This window comes from Lissotriton vulgaris, chromosome 12 (assembly GCF_964263255.1).
Source record: "Lissotriton vulgaris chromosome 12, aLisVul1.2, whole genome shotgun sequence".
NCBI lineage: Eukaryota > Metazoa > Chordata > Amphibia > Caudata > Salamandridae > Lissotriton > Lissotriton vulgaris.
Window position 1 is genome coordinate 380,568,403 of NC_141700.1, and position 15,926 is coordinate 380,584,328.

The 15,926-nt window shown below is 47.0% G+C and overlaps 1 protein-coding gene across 1 annotated transcript in view; it reads left to right on the forward strand.

Annotated features, from left to right (window-relative positions):
* The window catches only part of CHST8 (carbohydrate sulfotransferase 8), a 1,204,570-nt gene that overhangs the window by 296,006 nt on the left and 892,638 nt on the right, over nucleotides 1-15,926 (forward strand). The gene's annotated exons all lie outside the window — the stretch shown is intronic.

A 15,926-nucleotide genomic window follows, 5' to 3' on the forward strand; every position in this document is an offset into this window, starting at 1 on the left:
CAGACTGGACTCATCCATTAGAGACCTTTCGCCTACACTAATCAGTGGTTTTCCTTTGTAAGAATGAAACAACCCACTAAATGTAGCTGTGTATTTGCCCCATACATTTCTGAAAACAAGACACACGAAGGAGTACAGGGTGGCGTTGTTTTTATGTTTTTTATTCAGATATTGGTCAGGATATATATACTAGTAGAGAAAACCATAAACATGAGACACGTCACAATTCAGTGTCTGAAGCAAAGCAAGCATAACCAGTCTCCAACCAACACAGCAATGCATGTTAGGTTCAACAACCCCAGCCATAGATTCTGAGCGCAGTGACACGTAGGAGACTACGCTTTTCGAGCGCTGGTAAACTAACGATTTGCACAATGATTTTAAAGTGATTTAATGTGTTTTTAAACTTGTAAGCACTCACTTACTTAACTGTAAAGCGCACTTGCTCCCCGGTCCACCGCTAAAAGTTTGGTTTGAGTGGAGGGACGGCGCCACGCCCACCACGGAGGAAGTGATTGCTACTTCCTGGGCCCAACCAATCGGCGATCTGCAGCTGACTCCCCACAGGCTCTTAAGCCGCGCCTACCTTTCGCTCTGTTGATTCTGAGCACAGTGACACGTAGGAGACTACGCTTTTCGAGCGCTGGTAAACTAACGATTTGCACAATGATTTTAAAGTGATTTAATGTGTTTTTAAACTTGTAAGCACTCACTTACTTAACTGTAAAGCGCACTTGCTCCCCGGTCCACCGCCAAAAGTTTGGTTTGAGTGGAGGGACGGCGCCACGCCCACCACGGAGGAAGTGATTGCTACTTCCTGGGCCCAACCAATCCGCGATCTGCAGCTGACTCCCCACAGGCTCTTAAGCCGCGCCTACCTTTCGCTCTGTTGATTCTGAGCGCAGTGACACGCAGGAGACAACGCTCTTCGAGCGCTGGTAAACTAACGATTTGCACACGATTTTAAAGTGATTTAATGTGTTTTTAAACTTGTAAGCACTCACTTACTTAACTGTAAAGCGCACTTGCTCCCCGGTCCACCGCCAAAAGTTTGGTTTGAGTGGAGGGACGGCGCCACACCCACCACGGAGGAAGTGATTGCTACTTCCTGGGCCCAACCAATCAGCGATCTGCAGCTGACTCCGCCCCTGTCCATATAACCCATGTGTCCTCGGCCGCGCAGCGGTCGCGCGCAGTGAGCGTGCCGATGTCGCGCCGAAGTCAAGCCAAAGTACTGCCCGTCTGCGCCCGTCCGCGACCAGACGTGGCCAGTGGCCACGATCCTTGGCTCTTCCAACCACTCCCACATTACCTACTCGAAAGAGGCTCTTCTGGCATGTACTCCTCCTATATGCTCCAAAGGCAAGCTCATAAATTGCATACACACCCCTTTCACATGTTCTAAATGCAACCTTTGTCTCCTTTCCCTACCCTCTGAAATTGATTTGGAAACTGCCTACTTCCCACCGGTACGGCATATACCAACTCCTACTCAACCCTTAATTGACCACTCTTTTATCAGTCTAAATTGCAGGTCACTACCTAAACATAAAAGGGACATTTTTGATTTACTCACAGCATCACAACCAACTGAACCTTTTCTCACTGAGACCTGGCTGACTAATAGCTCGGGTCCAGACATAGCAGCTGCGCTACCCGCTAACTACAGCTACATTAGCAAAAACAGAACACATAAAGAGGGAGGCGGTATCGCTATTATTTTTCAAAACTCTTACACATGTCAATGGATAGATCTTGACATCCCCAATTGTGAAGCTGGATCCTTTAAGCTCATGTTATCTCCAAACTTCACATTATCCGGTGCTTTAATATATCGAGCCCCTGGCACAGCCAGCACCTGGGCAGCCTCTTTTCCCGAGTTCATTGCACCGTTTCTATTAGAGGCAACTAACTTTCTGTTAGTCGGTGACTTAAACATCCATCTAAACGACATCTCTAGTCACACCAGTACCAATTTTATAGCAGATCTATCGGCCCTAAACCTCACCCTTCACAACGAAGGTCCGACCCACAAGGCAGGCAATCTCCTTGATCCAATCTTCTTCAACCAAGACGACAACATTGTCTGCAAGCCACTGACCACTACCTAGTGGAATTTACAATAGCAATGCCGCGACTGACCATCTCTCGTAAAGCCCCATCTGGTCCCAGGGTATTAAGGAACTGGAAAAAGCTGGACTCTATCAAGCTGAATATTCATCTTAATGACACCAGGCCCCTCACTAATATAACAAACATAGAAGAAGCTACAACTATTCAAAACTGGCTCAGTTCTGCCATCAACATATGCCTTCCACAGAAAAATAAAAAACAAATTCCACTTCATCCCCCGGCTCCCTGGTTTACAGATGCACTTAGATTGGAAAAAACGGCCTGTAAAAATCTAGAGCGCAGATGGCGCGCCCACTATGATCCTGCACACAAATCATTATATAAGGCAGCCCTTCTGAAATATCATGCCAACTGTGTATCAACTAGAGCTGAATTTGCTAAAACAACCATTGAAAATGCTCAAAATCGGCCCAAAGCACTTTTCAAAATAGTCCAGGAACTCTCTGGCTCATCCTGCCAACCGAAAGCCCCTTCCCTGGACTCTGCACAGTGCAATGCTCTGGCTGAATTCTTTAGGAATAAAATTGACAAAATATATGAGGAGTTCAAAGATCCAACCTCTTTCCCATCAGTTTCAAACTCCCCGGTAAGCCTGTCCAAATCTGATAAGGCTAGCACACACCCCTCCTTAGGTGTCCACCCCCAGCATCTAGCCAACTGGGTCCCCCTTAACCTGTCTTCATAGCACGAAACTATAACAACTATTAAATCTGGCTCTCCCCTCGACCCCTTCCCCCCCAAATCCTCCTTTCACTCGACACCTCCTCCCTTACGCTCATCTTAGAGCTCCTGAACGCTTCTTTAAGAGAGGCCGAAGTCCCCAAGGCATGGAAACATGCCATGGTTTCACCCCTTCTGAAGAAAGCCACCGCAGATCCAAACGACCCCTCTAATTCCCGTCCAATTTCGCTGCTACCCCTATTCTCCAAAATCTTGGAGAAACATATTGTCTCCCAACTCACCCACTTCACAGAATCCAATCACCTCCTTCACACATCCCAATCGGGATTTAGGGCAGGATTCTCAACGGAATCTACCCTACTTGGGGTTTCTGAAACCATACGCCGGCAAGTTGATGATGGGGAGACCGTGGAACTTATATTACTCGACCTAAGTGCCGCATTTGACACTGTCTCCCACACCATCCTCCTTAACACCTTGCAAACCTGTGGCATTACAGGACCGGCCCTGGCATGGCTTAAAAGTTTTCTCTCTGATAGAACTTTTCAAGTCTTCTCCGCCACATCCTCTTCCAAACCCCACAATCAACCTTATGGGGTTCCCCAGGGCTCGATACTCAGCCCCATACTATTCAATTTATACATCAGTCCCCTTGCCACCTTAGCCGAACAATCTGGGTTGACGATCTACTCATATGCTGACGACACCCAGATTGTTTATTCACTTTCGGCGAATGCACATTCCAACCCGTCCTCCCTCCATTCGGGCCTTAACAACATTGCCAATTGGATGTTTGAGAATAAGCTAAAACTCAATGGAGGAAAGACGGAACTACTTCTGTTTGGTAAACAAACTTCCTTGTGGGGCCCACAACATTGGCCTCCTCAGATGGGACCCACCCCCTCTAAAACCGCTCGCAACTTGGGCATTATCTTTGACGAACACCTGTCCATGAAACAACAAGCGGTTAGAGTGGCAGCCACTTGTTTCACCATACTCAAGTGGCTCAAGAAAATCAGGTGGATGCTCCCCCAGAATACACTAAAAACCGTAGTCCAAGCTCTAATTACATCTAGATTGGACTACGGCAACATCTTATATCTGGGAGCATGCAAAGATGTTATTAAGAAACTGCAAACAGTGCAAAAGGAAGCTGGAGACTGATATGCATGTTACCGAACAAATCCCCTACGTCATCTGGTCTCCGGAGTCTCCATTGGCTCCGTATTGAACAACGAGCAAAATTTAAAGCTCTATGTTTCATGCATAGAATCAAGGCTGGTAAGGCCCCTGCCTATCTGAGCTCTCTGGTTCAGCAATACGTCCCCCCAAGAATCCTACATTCCTCGACCCAACACAAGTTCCAGGTACCTAGGATCAATCGAGTTAGACAGGGTGGTCGCTCTTTTTCCTACCTGGCCCCCTCCCTGTGGAACTCCCTCCCAATTCAGCTTCGCACAAATGACTGTTACCTGCAATTTCGTAAGAACCTGAAAACATGGTTGTTTAACCAATAACTATTTTCATTAGCTCACTATTCTCCTCTCTGTTATTTTGCTCAGATTCACTCCTAGCGCCGGGAAACCTTAGGGTAGCTGTGCGCTCTACAAAAATAAATATAATAATAATAATAATAGCACCTCGGGGTCAGCGGTGGTGAATATAACCTGGTAGTACTGTATGCAGGGACAATGGTTTTATTTTGTCCCCGTGCCAATCTGAATAATGGACCTGGGTTTTGTTTCGCTGTATTGTCCACACAGAATAGATACTAGTTGACAAAAAGTTGTCAAATCAAGCGAGCTAAGCCATTTCCATTGTAAGATAGAGGGCCTGATTTAGATCTTGGCGGACAGGTGACTCTGTCACAACAGTGACGTATATCCTGCCTGCTAATATATACATCTTATTCTATCCATTGGGGTTTATATTTCGGCGCACAGCATATTCATCACCTTTGTGACTGAGTAACCCGTTCGTCAAGATCTAAATAAGGCCCATAGTATCCCTGGTTCATGATTCGTCTCCTTAACCTGCTATAGCCCTGAATGTTTTATGCCATGCTATTCTCATAGCCTCAGCGTCACCGCATCGAACACTCCATTCATCTCCTTTTAACTGTACAAAGTGTGACAGATGTCAACAAAACAAGTCAAAATAACTTTTTAGAAACTAAGCAGCAGCTCAGTACTTTCACTTACGAAAACACTGCTCCAATCCCACAAGTTGGTGTACGGGGAACAGTCAAGAGTACTGAGACCCCGGTTGCACTACACACATGCACCCTACATTGCCCTTATCACATCTGGTGAGGCTAGGCATGCGGCAACAGTCTTGAAATAAGTTAGGGGGTTTGTGCCTCACCACCATCTCTTGTGGACTCTCTGAGATAGCATCCTAGAAGGTGGGTGGTGATTCCACCCCTGGTAGCTCGACACTCTCCATGTGATCCACCAAATCCCCCATATTTCTAAGTCCTGCTCTGCATGTTTATCAGTGCGCACCAAGGCAAGCCTTCACTTCACTGCTACCTCCCACTCTCTTAAGTCACCCAGCCATTTGTTGATGTCTGGAGGTCTAGATTGTGCTCAACGTATAGCAAAGCTTCATTACGCTACCATGAACCCCAATAGGGAAAATCTTGTACCCATTTTGTTTCCCTCTTCTGATGGGGGAGAACTCCCAAAAGAGGGTGTTTAATCGAAAGGTTCAGGTGTATGTGAGTAACATCCCAGAGTATCCGCACCACAGTCTCCAAGTGCCCTTTAAAGGTATGACAATCCCACACCATATGTAGGAATGCTGCTGGGATAGTACTGCATCTAGTGCATGCACCTGATTGAGAAGCATAGATTCTATGCATCTGTTGTGGCATAAGTAACATTGGGTAAGCTTAGAGGGGGCATTACTAGCCACTTCCCTGACCTGGGCATAGGCCAACTTCAACTCGCCATCTGTGAGCAGAATTTGCAAATCCACGGTCCACCTATCTCTCACTACTGTAATGTCAGTGTGCTGGTCTGCATTTAATGCTTTATAAATACAGGATATCAAGCCCATATTGGATCCTTAGTCTTGCAATAATGTTGGTGTCTGTGATTTCACTGATTTTGCGTATTGCAAAAGCGCCACCAGAAATAAGTCCTGCACATTGCCCATAGTTATAAAAGTATTGTTAAGACAAATAAACCCAGCAATCGTACAGCCACCCTCTGTCCACTGTGTCAGATTCATTAGAGAACATATTTTCTGAAAAGGTCCTAGCCACCCAATGTGGAAACATTCTGGTATAAAGTGCCTTGCTTAGTACTCGAGTTGCTTCCAATTCCCAGACCTTTGCCATCTGACGAACAATAAACGGGCAGGCACTCGGAGACCCCCCAGTTCTCCACATTTATCACTTTGGGAGGTCATCCCCATCCACCATCCCAGTTAGTAGCTTCGTTTCCCCATTCACCCCTTCCTCACACCACTGGGCAGCTTAGTGTAGCAGCCCTGCTAAATTATCTGCAGATCTTCTGAGGCCTAGTCCCCCATGCTCCGGGTCCCACTTCAGAATCTCCAATTGAACTCCACTTCTTTTACCCACCCATACCAGGGACACCAGAAGAATGTTAAACTCAATAAATATGGACCTCAGTATTTTACATCGTGAATTCTGTGAAATATAGAGGCATCAGTGAAGTAGTACCATTTTGCTCACGGCTATCATGCCCATCACTGACACTGGTAGCTGCTTCCAGAACTGGATGGAAGCCTGCAGGGCCTAAACCACTCTTCCCATATTCAGTTGGTACTGATCCTCCAGGGAATTTGCAATCTGTTTTCCATGATAGCGAAAATTACTGCTCTCCCACACGAGTCCCTTCACAGGGAGATCAGCTGGCCCTCATGTCTCGCCAGTGGAAAAAGCACAGTTATGCGTTTATTCCCATGGATTTCCGATGCCCTGCCAAAATCATCGATAATTTCCGTGAAGATTCTGACCGACCATTCTGGGTTCCAGACATCTACAAGGGCATCATCCAGAGTGAGATGAAATGAGACCTCGCTAACTTTTATACCCCTCCCATCCATATTGCGCCATAATCTTGTCACTAAAGGTTCTATTGCCAAAGCGTAGAGAAGCGGAGACAGGGGATATCTCTGTCTCATGCCTCTCTCAACCAGTATACAATCAGACACTACATCTTGTACAAACTCTGGTCACTGGCTGGGTACAAAGGAGATGTACCCAGGACAATAATTGTGGCCCTAGTCTCATGCATCTCCGCATAGCCCACAGAAAATCCCAGCTCTGAGAATCAAAAGCTTTTTTTGATATCTAGCACGACTAATGCAGCATCCAGGTCTGTGCCCGTTATCGAGTGCAACACATGGGTGAGCTGCCTAAGATTCATATGTGTCTAACGGCTGGGTGTAAACCTGCATCCGTTCTCATGGACCTGATGTGGAACCACCCTGTGCACTTTAGTTGCAAGAACCTTAGACAGGATTGTGGTGTCAACTCCTAACATAGATAGCGGCCTATATGAGCTAGGGTCTGTTAGGTCCTGATCAGCCTTAGTTATCAACAATCAGGGTCTCTCTGATAGACTGTGGTTGTATCGCCAAGTGCTGAGCCTTTCAAAACGTCTCCAGCAAGTAGGTGTCAAGCAAGGCAGACTTACTTAATCGGGAGTCCATCCAGTACCAGTGCCTGACTCTACACCATTTCTCTTATGGCTTCCTTCAACTCCTCCACCCGGAGTTCCTCCTCCAAATCCACTCTCTGTGCTACAGTAAGCTTGGGAAATACAAGATGGTCCAGATACTCCCCGAGGCCCTCCAAGGAGTCCTATGCTGACTTTCTATAGACTGCCAACAAGTGATCCCATAGCAGAGCATTAATGCTCGTTTGTGTCTGCACCACCGTCTCGTCCTGTGTAAAAGAGCAAATCATCAGAGTGGGCCCCCACATTTTGAGTGGCCCCGCAAGCACCTGAATGGTCCGGTCCCCATCTCATGTACTCTCATCATGTCAGGCCGTCTAAGTTGTCCCACAACTCCCCCACCCTACTCTAGGCCGCTATCCGCTCCTTACATCCTGCCCTGCCACATGGGCCGTGTGCTGGAGAGTGGCCAGTGCCATTTCTTCCTGGCCAGTTTTGCCTCATGCTGACATCTGGAACTGCTGACCCTAGAAATGCAGTCGCCTTGTAGCATAACTTTTAAGGCATTACATTCTGTCCCCCTATAAGATGTTTAAGTCCAAATAGCATCAACCTATCAGGGCAACACCTCGCAGAGCTCCTCCCGAAATGGGGAATCAATCAGCGCCTCCATAGGGGGACCCCAGCCGCTCCCTTCTTGTGCCACACTCCAACATCAGCGGAGCATGATCTGAAAGAACTCTAACCAGAAAACTTGTACTCCGCACATTAGCAACTATTTCCCCAGCCACTAATATGGTCTAGGCGGATATATATATATCATGTGCTGAGGTATAGAAGAAAATTCCCTAATGGCTGGGTGTATCTCCTGCAATATATCCTTAAAATTCATTTGATCCATTAACTCCTCTCAGCCGGCTGTCATTTTGGGTTTAGTGTCCAGTCTAGGGGGGCGTCTGTCCAGTTGACTATCCAGGACATAAAGCCTTGCGCCCAGATGATTGTTATGAATAGTGTTTGCTCAGCCATGCTAAAACTATAAGCCCCACCTTTCCCCATAAGCCCCAACCCGCCTCACCAGGACCCCCTCTGAATGTGCATCCTGCAACTCACCACACTTCTTGTAATTACTGCACTGCTGCTTTGAAGTGTAACTTCATAGAATACCCCTCTCACCAGGTAAATTCTCGTGTCTCCCCAACCATTGCCTCAAGTAAGATCAGCCTCCCATTCAACTTAGGAATACCCTTGCATGTAGAGGTGCAGTCTATGGCGGGTACCTAGATCTGTCTCCAGCTTCGATAAACTTGTATCATGGGGGTGGCTTCACCCACTGCTGAGCACAAATACAGCCTTCTCTGGACTCTGCCTGTCCCAGACCTATCCCTGCCTGCATACTATACACACTATCGAAACAACTTGGATACCCACACAACTCTATACAGTGACAATCACACCGACTCTCACCTAACCTAACTCTGGCTAATAAAGTCATGCAAACTGGGAGGCTTGGGCCCATATATACAGTGCATTCCCTCCGTCAACAGTCTTACTTTACATGTATCTTTTTTAAAATCACAGTTTTAGTGCCGTCCCAGCACATTCAATAGGGAGACACATGCATAGGTAGCAGTTATGTTTCCCATGGTAGCTGCCCAGGGGTAAACCCAACAGTGATTGTCAAAGCACATGTCTCCGGCACCTGAAACGAAAAAGCATTACAACACAACAGATCTGCATTAATCCTCTCCCAGCTCCGGAATCTCGTCCACCACTTCCAGGCTACTTCCTCCAGAGTAACTGGCTGTCACCGCATCCACCAATGCCCTTGCTGCTGCGCTCTCTGTCTATTGGTGCTCTAGCTCCAGGGTGCAATTTTGACACATTACCACCAGGGATGTGGACCGGGAAGTTCTCCTGCTATGACCCCCTACAGATTTCGGCTGACCCAGACCAGCATTGACTCCAGGTCCAGTCCCTAGATCCAGTTAACTGTGTCAGAGCTCAACAATCCCTTCGTAGTTCCAGCCAATCCCATACTGCCTTAGTTGTAGTGAGGAACGGAATGTGGCTATCATGAATTACTTTCAACTTCACCAGGTAGAGTAACATGTACTGCAGTCCCATTGCCTAGAATTTTTGTTTAATGCCCCCAAATGTCTGTTGCAGTTGAAGCACCCTTTGTGTCTTTGAAGGGGGTGATGAGTGCGTTTGATCAAATTGTAAATATCCTTAGGCTGAATCCTTGTTCTTGTAATAAGAATCCGGAGTCCAAGCGATGTAGAAAAAATACTTTTATTAAATAAGGTTTAAAACATGAACAGCCGACACGTGTTTCGCCCCCTGTGGCGATTTGCGCCAGGGCTTTTTCAAGGCTATTTACAGTGTCATATATTCGTTTTACAGGTCTTCAAAGAATTAACTTTGTTTTCAAGAACTCTTATTATATGTCAAGTTTCGATTTCTCAGCTGAGACGGAAAGCTTCAGTCTCAGCTGTCAAAAGACCAAACATAGTGAACGACATCGGGAGACCGTAACTTCCAGGTCAGTTACACTCTGCCTCCGGTTCAAAAGTGGCAGCAGATGGGTTACCAAACGCGAAAGCGGCCGTTCCCGAGCGGAGGAAGTAGACGAGAAGCGAGGATTACATCCTGAGAAATCGAAACTTGACATATAATAAGAGTATTTTTTCTACATCGCTTGGACTCCGGATTCTTATTACAAGAACAAGGATTCAGCCTAAGGATATTTACAATTTGATCAAACGCACTCATCCCCCCTTCAAAGACTTAGTTGTTACAAAACTCAAGCGGTCCAGAGTTTTTTGAGTGTGTTTTCCTCAATACATGAAACATGAAAACTGATATAGACTTGGTATTTCCTGTGGACCACTCCCTTCCCCTAGAAGCACCCTTTGTGTGTAGTCGAGGAAAATCCAGATTACATGTTTCTCAAAACTGGTGTCACAAGTTTGCCCGACTGCTTGCAGGATCTTGTCTTTATGTCTGTAGTTGAGATTTTGTGTGACCAGTATTCTGAGCAGTGCTCCTGGTGGCAGCACCAGCGTCCTGTGTACCTTCTCAACCACAAAGAGCTGTGACAGTTTTGCTGTAGGTAATGTTGATTAAACCCAACTCTCCAAAAAGAGCTCCAGGGTTTGGCCCTCCACTCCCTCTAGGAAGACAACAAATCGAAGATTGCTGCACCTCAAGCATCTCTCTGCATCCTCCACCTGGGTCTCCAGTCCATTGGTCCATATCAAGTGATTGGTCATCTACATGTTAAGGACAGCCATTTCCTCTTACAGCTTGGCAACAGTTTGTTCAGGAGCCAAGGACCACTCTGCTACCTTCCAAAGGTCTACTCGCAGCACACTAACTTCCTTGAAGACTGCCTCAAGCTTGGCTTTTAGATTGCGCTCAACTGCTCAATGGCTCCAAGTATTTAAGCACCATTGGGTCCCTGGGGCTCCTGCAGTCCCCCCCATACACACAGTCTGCAACAAGCCAATCCAGGACTGGTTGGTTGAGGACCTTGCAGTGGTCTGTTTTTCCTTTTTGTGTGAATTGACAAGATAGAAGTGTAGTCTTTTGCTGAGGTAAGGGGGGTCCCTGCTTCCAAGCACTCCAGCCGCTCAGTGCCTCAAGGGTACTGCACGGCTCCACACCCCTGGGCTTATCAGGAGGTCCTCAAAGTGCTGCCAGTCAGTAAATCTTCTATAGGGGAGATAGGCACCCGGGGTATCCCCTCTCCTGTCTCCCAGGGAAAACATCACATGTTACCTTCACCCCCTGTAGATTGGACCACAGCCTCCCGAAGGTGCTTGGTAATCAGGAAGAGGCAACGCACAGAAGTCCAGGTCAATGGCAGGCCACCCACTAACTCTTCTCTTCAAAATCGGGATCATCCACTCCCCAGGTGACACCGCCACACCAGAGTCACCTGTAGAGGCTGTTCTGTGCATCCAAGAGTGCCAGGGGAAGTCTCACAAGAGCAGCGGCTGCCCCTCTGACATCTGGTGAGGCCCACTTCTGGGCCGTGTTTCCCACTGTGCCCCAGCCATAGTAGGCGGCAGCCTCCTGGCCACCAGATGTCTCACTGGGTCAATCTCCTGCTTTGTCTACGGATGTAGTCCTGCATCCTTCAATACACCACCTCCCCAGCCTGGCAAGGCAGCAGCCTCCAGCATGTCACCACAATGAGGGGGCAGCCTCAGAGTCACAGGGCCTTGTTATCAGGCTGCCCATGCATCCCCTCAACAATCTCCCAGCTGGTGATCTAAAGGTTTAGTCCCAGTTGAGCCAGTCAGGCACCTCTGAGCCGAGGGGGGGGGGCAGTGCAACCACCAGAGAACAGTCTCCACGGCCCACAATGGGACTGGGCAGGTACAGGCCTCACGCCCATCCGGCCAACCCCAGGCTTCAGCAAGGCTGGTGACAGGCCGTAGCCAGTCCGGAAAATGTGACCAGACCCGACGCTGCAAACACAGTCAAAGATGTCTGTGGCTGTCACATCTTAATTGTAGGCAGCTCAGGTGGGTTTCCACACATCAGACAGGCAGGATCATGTAGAATGTAGATGGGCCAAGATGGAAGCTCCTAGAAACCACGACCTGTCTGCCATGTTAACAGGCCAGGCCCTAGGTGGCATGGTTTGCCTGTATTCCACTAGTTTTTCTGATCCAAAATGCCCTGTATACATTAATCTGTGGAAAAAGTAATACAAATTTCCCATGTTTATGGAAAGGAAATCCCAGAATGTTTCAGGATTTGAAAAGGTCCTAGCACCCCTTATTCCCAACATTCTCCTGATAGGAAATGTAGATGGGTCTATAGTCCCTAAGAGGAACTGCTCAGAATGTAGTTTGTTTCAAGTCAATACAGTGTCAATGTGGTCTTTGTGTGATTCCAGTTCTAATCTGATCCTATATAAGAGTGAGAATGCAGGTTGGTCAGGCATTGACCCTGGGACATAAGTGCCAGAGATTTCATAAATATGGTAAACAATAGTGCTTGTGACCCATACTTTTAATATTTACATGGCAGTCTGTGTCACAAAATGTGTTGGGATCTATGCAAGACACACCTACAATTTTCCTAAGTCTGTAGATTTTGGAAATGCCCATGGTTAAGGGTGGGGGGGGGGGGTCCTTTAGTGCTGGCTGGCCTAGAGCCCAGTTACTGCCGCCACTCCCAATATGAAGTGATAGGAAATTGGGATTTCTTTAAGTTGTAGTTTTGGCATATGGTGTAGCATGTGGAGGGTAAATATGAGCTGACATGGTATCAGCAACCCCCACCCCTCCATTCTGTTTCATCCTTGAGCAGAAATTTTGTCTGATGCCCAGAAGATGGGCTCAGAGGTAAGATGCTCCAACACCTAACTTAATTTCCTTATTCATTGCTTTTTCCATGGTAGTCTGATGAGGGTTAAGCCATCCTTGGTGGCAAGGTTAGGGCATTTATCCCCTATTTTCCTAACCCATGGAGTGTCAGAAGGTTCATCAGACCATCAGGGGGAAAAAGTGATTAACAGAATGGAGTAAGGAGCTTTCCCACCTAGCACTAGGCTGCTACCCTCCTATAGGCACCAGCCAGTCTTTCTGCCCACTTAGGAGGAAGATTGGAGGGTTTACCTCTATGTTTCTGCCCCAAATGGGAGAAAGTTCACTAGATACTAGAGATTGATGTTCATTAATCTAATGGAGTTGGGTATCGGCCTGTCTAGGCATCGGGTCATACACCAACGCACCAGATAGTCTGTCTGCCATCTAGGAGAAGAAAATCAGAGATTTACCCTCTCTCTGCTGGCCCATATGTTAAAACTACACCCACATGAACCCAAACTTCCTCTCGGTTATTCTGTAGAAGGCTTCAGTGTTAAGACTCTAGACGATGGAGTGGCCAAAAGGCTGTTTGAACTCCATGGGGGGGGGAAGGGTGGCACGATCAGAGGATGTTTACATCAGGGTGCACCCTAAATTTGTGGCACTGGGAGAGTGCCCAATTACAGAAGTGTCAGCAGCGCATGCCCGTTTGTTCCTGCAATGAGGAGAGTACATTAGTGAAACATAGGCCCACAGGTTGAAAGGATGGCTCTGCCTTTGACAAGAGGCAACCTGGGCTGTCTTTTAAGAGAGGGATGCAAGGGGTGCCCCCAGGGCCTCTCTGCCCCCTACCCAGGGGTGTCCTCAGGAAGTTCTGTGAATGTGCATTGCCTCGATGTTAGTGCATCCTGGACAGGATTTATCCTGTGTACCTGCATATCTAATATGGCAGAGTTGCAAAAGCAGTGTTTACTTATTTCCACTGGACATTGTCCTTGGTACATGAAGGAATACTTCCTCATGATCACTCCAGCACAAGATATGCCCTGGTGTGCTCTGTGTAGAAGTGGGCGCACCACCTTCTGAGGCTCCTTCTCTAATACCAAAGTGTCCGGGGGTGCAAGAAGGGGTGCAAATGACTGGTGCACCCTCAGGTCGCTGTCTGTAATACAGCCCCTGGTGTTGAGTGTGCATTCTGCCCCCAAGTGGGCAGGGCAGATTGGGGGTACATCTCCCAATCTGCTCCTCCAAGAGGGTGAACGACTGTGTGGGCATGTAATCAGATGGCCACCCCATTCTTTTATCTTGAATTCTTAAAAATAACTACCCCTAGTGCACAGAGTGTTTTTTGTTTCTCTGAGATGAGCCAATTCGAAGTAAATTATCCAATCTGATCACCCCAAGGGTGATAAGAAAGTGTGTTGGTGGCCACTCCCTACCCCCTTTTGACCTTCTACTGCCTAGGAGGCAGATCCTTGTTTGGATTACACCCTGCCTCTATGATCAAGTCGAAATTCACTAAGGAGAGGTGCTTGTACTCTGGGTGGGTTGAATTGTGCACATGAGCACTGAGCACTGAGCGCAGTGAAAGTAGGAGTTGAATGGCCCCCACTATATTCACTTTCATTAGAGCGGACATCAACATACTGTGTAAGATCATTGTCATTAAGAACAACAAAAAGCTCGGGCTGCTGTGTATCTTCCCCACAAGCTGGGTGTAGGAGCTCGAGAAGAGAAGCACTCTTTCTGCCTTTAGTGGGAGGACCTGATTTTCACATTCTCTTCATTGTGATTGTAGTGTGGAGGATGTGAGCACCATGCCTGCTAAACTCATTGGAGGTGTGAGGGTGAGTCTAGGTACAGTACAAGACAATTATCACTGATGAAATCATTTATTTACCTTCACAGAACACAACACCCAGAAATTCAAAATGCCAGCACGGTGCTAGTTCTCCGTACTGAGAACTCAAACCATTCCTTTAAGAATCTGATTTCAGAACAATGGTGAAAAGCCCCAGTCCCCCACCCCCACCCACCCCGCCGCATTGTGGCAAACCTGTCTTCAATGGCCTACTTGACACCTCACAAGAACCTCTTTTAAGGCATCGTATATATTATTCTATCTCTCATCAGTAGTCCAAGAAGATAAATCATGACACCAATGTGCTTAAAGAACTACGCTGGCACGCCAATCCGGTGTGCATTCTTCAATATCTACTGCATCACTCTCAGGGCCTGGAGAAACAGTACCTCTATGTATCTAGCCTGTAAATAAACCACCTCTGTTGGTGATGCTTAGTTATTTTAGAACACTGATTCACTCAGCTAGAATAAATAAACACACATCTATGTATGACTTGAATAAAGGTACTCATTTGCTAACAATGCACATTGTAGAGATCTCGGCCACGTAGGAGTGGAACTAGCAGTGACACGATTTAGGAGTCCTATTATGGCGCAAAGGCACAAGACCCTCTTTGATAATTTTCTAAACCTCCTGTATGAGTAACCAGACAATGAAGCCCCTGTGTGCTTGTTTGCTTGTATGGGTGTATCTGATTGGGGTGTGCTTGTGATCTCACGAAGGCAGAGCCTTGTAGCCTCCTCTTCAGGCTGTTACAAAATTCAATTAGCATGATGCCTGGGTACACAATGAAAATTCTTCATATAAGACATGCGCAAGTGTGCTTTCTGCTGATGTTTTACTCTCGTTGTTTGCCTGTTATCCTGCTTTAAAAAACAGCATCCTTTACTATAACATGTTAAAGAACACCAGTCATGTCAAAGTGGAGTCGCATCACATAGTTGCATCAATATGCGTAAATTTAGGTATAACCAAGTGTTGACCTTTTAAGATACCACCATGTTACTGCCCCATATATATATATATATATATATATATATCCTGAAATACCTACGGTTGCCAAAAGCCTTGCTGGCGGACACCACAGATTCCTCTCATTCCTATAACAAGCATTTGCCATGCAATTGGTCTTGCCTTTGGGACCTTATATGTATTTAGCTATGCAGTCCCTTGGCCTGGGTGCTGAAACGTCTACTGTTCTTTCACATGGAGGGAAAGTAAGCACCAAACTGCATGACACGCCAGGTATGCGAACATATTGAGAGAAGT